The sequence below is a fragment of the Mastomys coucha genome, unplaced genomic scaffold, assembly GCF_008632895.1.
Source record: "Mastomys coucha isolate ucsf_1 unplaced genomic scaffold, UCSF_Mcou_1 pScaffold4, whole genome shotgun sequence".
NCBI lineage: Eukaryota > Metazoa > Chordata > Mammalia > Rodentia > Muridae > Mastomys > Mastomys coucha.
The window spans coordinates 55313888-55317553 of NW_022196910.1; the positions used below are offsets into that span (position 1 = coordinate 55313888).

A 3666-nucleotide genomic window follows, 5' to 3' on the forward strand; every position below is an offset into this window, starting at 1 on the left:
ACTCAGAAATCCACCTGCCTCTGCCTCCCAAATGCTGGGACTAAAGGCGTGCGCCACCACTGCCTGGCTGTCAGTGAGCTTCTGTGGGTCTTAATGTCTTCATCTTGTAAGTGAGAAGTTGGAATTTTAAAAAAATAAGCCGTGTCCCATCTTGGGTCCCTGCAATACACATTTAGGTGAAAGCTAAGCTATAATTCCTTTCTAGACTTCCAGTTAGTTCCCCAAAGAACACAGCTATGTAGCCTTGTTAGAAAAGGTATGGGAACAAAAAAATAAACATTTTTTTGGTTATCTTACTACCCATCTTCTACCCTTTGGCCACATTTAGGCTAGACTCAGATCTTGACTGTGTGGAGCCAGAGCCAAGTCTCCTTTGCCCATGTACAGGAATCTCTCCAACGACCAAGGCCCTGCAGATGACACCAGGAAAGCAGTGATCCAGGCAGGACCAGGTTGTCCTTACAGGACAGAGGTGAGTAACTTCTGCTTCTCTCCATCCCTGTAAAATCGCTCCCTAAGTATCAACTTCCACTTTTTCACCACCACCCTGCTGAGGAAATAAACAGCCCTGAAATTATTTTCCAGGCGACCCCCGCACAGTTAGGAAAGCAGCACCTGCTCTGGTTCTAGAAATGTGCTCTAGTCGTTAAGGTCAACCCTGGGCTATGCTCACCTTTCAATTTGACCTGGGTGAAGCAAGACTCCAACCCTCAATGAGATGCGGGTGAAGCAGGGACCTGCGTTGACGGACCCTGGGCGCTAGGACCCAGATTCAGATCTGAGACAAAGCGGCCGGGCGCTAGGACCGAGCGGCCGCGGCAGTGGTGGGCGGTGCGGTCGGGCCCGTTTCCCCGCCCCCTCCGCTCGCTCCTCCCCCGCCGGCCATGTTGGCTCCGCTCAGGCCCCGCGGTTGAGCCGCGACCCCTCTCCCCTCCCGGACCCCGGACCCTGCACCCCATTCCCGCGGGCGTCTCCTCCCTCCTGGCGCCCGGAGCCTGGCCATGTGAACCGCCCGTCCCCCGGGGAGAAGCGAGCCCCGACCCGGCCGGACGCCGTCGCCTCAGGTTGGTGGGGTGTGCGGCCCGGGCGCCTGAGGGTCGGGCGCCCGCTGTTCTGCGGGACTTCCTCAGGCAGCCGGCGCGCCTCAGGTGACTGGGACGCCGCCGCTGGGACGCCGCCGCTGGGCGCTGGGCGCTGTGGGGCCCGGGCCGGGCGCGGGCGGCGGCTGACGAGGCCCCCCTGAGGCGGCGGCAGCGGCGGCGGCGGCCGTAGCCGAGCTCGGCCGGGGTGGAGGCGCAGCCGCCCGCGGCGGAATCCCCCGGAGGGCTCCACCTCCCGGGGCGGCGTTGCCCGCGTGCGTGCCGGGGATGGGCGCGGGGGTTCCCGCGGTGGGCTGCACCTGAGGTTCGTGCGGGTGTGTGGGGAACGGACGGTGACTCCCTGGAGAGCCTCGGGCTTGTTCTCCTGGTCGTGGAGCGGCCCTCGCCTGGGCCCTGGAGCTCCGGGAGGATCCCGACTCTTGAGATGAGGGTTGATACAACTGGAACTTGGCGTCTGCGTTTGATCCGGGCCGAAAACTGAGGGGAAGAATAAAGAGGGATTCCTTTCGAAGGAAATCCTCTCCAGAGGGGATCCCCGTTTCCGCAGAGAGACGGAGCTTTCGCGGCATCCCTTTCTTCCCCGGCGTTCCCGACTTCCAGAAGTCAGTGCCAATAGCAGGCATCCTTTGTGGAGCTTACTGGAGTGAGGGATTTGTATCCTTCGGGAGAGTGGTGTTGGTGGGGGCGATAGCTTCCACCACCTCCATCTGTACACAAACTGCCCCTCCCCCAGCCTCCCGCAGGAAGTGGCCGGGAAATGGCAGCTGTGCGTTCGATGCTGCGTCTCTTGTTTTGAAATGACCATTTTAATCTGATTTGGTTTCATTTTCTGAAGCCTTCTGAGCCAGCTTGGATCTGCCAAACGTTAGTCTTTTGCCACTGTAGTGTTCATTTGTCATCTAGTAGTCAGCTTCAGTTGACCCACTGGTCCTCCTTTGTACACTGTCTCTTCTGGACCCTACTCCTGCCCCAAGTTAGAGGTCATAGAGAATCAAAGTGAGTTATCACGAGCAGTGATCACTATTCAGAACAAGCAGTGAAGATTCAGTAGAAAGCTGCCAGGAGTAGTCCTTGAGAACTTTATGGAATTAAGAGTGGCTTTCTTGATTCTTCTTAATATTTTTAAGCATGACAGTTTTCTTTTTGCACAGCATCTGAGCAAATAAGCTTGTGGAGAGAAGGGTACTTATGAGGCATGGAAGACGTGTGCTTATGATTTGTATATAGGGATGGGGCTGATTATCATTCGTTTTAGAGTGTTAAGCTTGTTGCTCAGTGGTGATTCTAGTCTAGTCCTGCAGGGAAACCTCTTCGTTGACTTGGGTTCCTGGAAGTTTTTTACCTTTTACAGAACTAATTAGGGGTTCCTTTCTTCTTCTTTTTTTTTTTTTTAAGATTTATTTTATGTTTGTGAGTACACTGTCACTGTCTTCAGACTCACCAGAAGAGGGCATCGGATCCCATTACAGATGGTTGTGAGCCACCGTGTGGTTGCTGGGAATTGAACTTAGGACTTTGAGCAGAGCAGCCAGTGCTTTTAACTGCTGAGCCATCTCTCCAGCCCCTAAAAGAACATTTCTTAAGGGGTAGGGTTTTTTCTTTTTCATTTATATTTTGTTGTTGTTGTTGTTCTACTTAATGTGTATGGGTCTTGTGCCTGTATGTATGTATGCCTACGCACCACCGGTGTGCCTGGAGCCAGCCCATAGGGACCTGATGCAGGCTTTGGATTGCCAGAATTGGGGTTACAAAACAGTTGTAAACTGTTCTGAGAATGTGCGGACTGAACTCCTGTCCTCTGGAAGAGCAGCTCTTAACTGGGGAGCCATCTCTCCATCCCAAAATAACGTGTTTCTGTTATTTTTAATTGTTGGTCTGCAGGGGCTGGAGGTGAGAGCACTGGCTGTTCTTCCAGAGGACAGGAGTTCAATCCTCAGCTCCCACGTGCCAGTTCACAATTGTCTGCAGCCCTACCTACCAGTTCTAGGGGATCTGACACCCTCACACGGGCATGCATATATATGAGCAGAACGCCAATGTACATAAAATAAAAGTGAACTATTAAAAATTATGGATGTGTATATATGGATATGTGCTTGTGAATGGGTATGCTCCTGGAGGTCAGAGGGTGCTGAACCAAATCGGGAGATCCTTTTGTTGTTATTTTCTTTTCTTCCCTCCACCCCCTGGTCTTAAGACATTTATTGTAGAAAGGCAGAGAGGGAGAAGTGTAGAGAAGCAGAGGGTGGCCATGGCCACATAGAGAGAGGGAAGAAGGGATGGGGAGAAGGAGGGCGAGAGGTGAGAGTAAGAGCAGTAGTGTAAGACAGGCAAGAGCTTTGTTTTTCAAGACAGGGTTTCTTTGTGTAGCTCTGGCTGTTCTGGAACTTGCTTTGAAGACCAGACTGGCCTCAAACTTATATTCTCCTGCCTCTGCCTCCTGAGTGCTGGGATTAAAGGCGTGTACCACCATCCATCAGCTGAGATTTTTTGTTTGTTTTTGTTTTGTTTTGTTTTGTTGAGGCAGGGTTTCTCTGTGTAGCCCTGGCTGTCCTGGAACTCACTC

The 3666-nt window shown here is 52.9% G+C and overlaps 1 protein-coding gene across 10 annotated transcripts in view; it reads left to right on the forward strand.

The window, feature by feature from the left end:
• Nucleotides 1-3666, forward strand: part of Baz2a (bromodomain adjacent to zinc finger domain 2A) — a 38897-nt gene that overhangs the window by 4785 nt on the left and 30446 nt on the right. For 6 of the 10 annotated variants that reach the window (XM_031350293.1, XM_031350301.1, XM_031350295.1 and 3 more), the window contains one exon: nucleotides 329-472. The gene's annotated coding sequence lies outside the window, so the exon portion shown is untranslated. Of the gene's footprint in view, nucleotides 1-328; nucleotides 473-934; nucleotides 1065-3666 lie in introns of those variants that run through there. The other 4 variants (XM_031350296.1, XM_031350298.1, XM_031350299.1 and 1 more) reach the window with 2 other exon arrangements.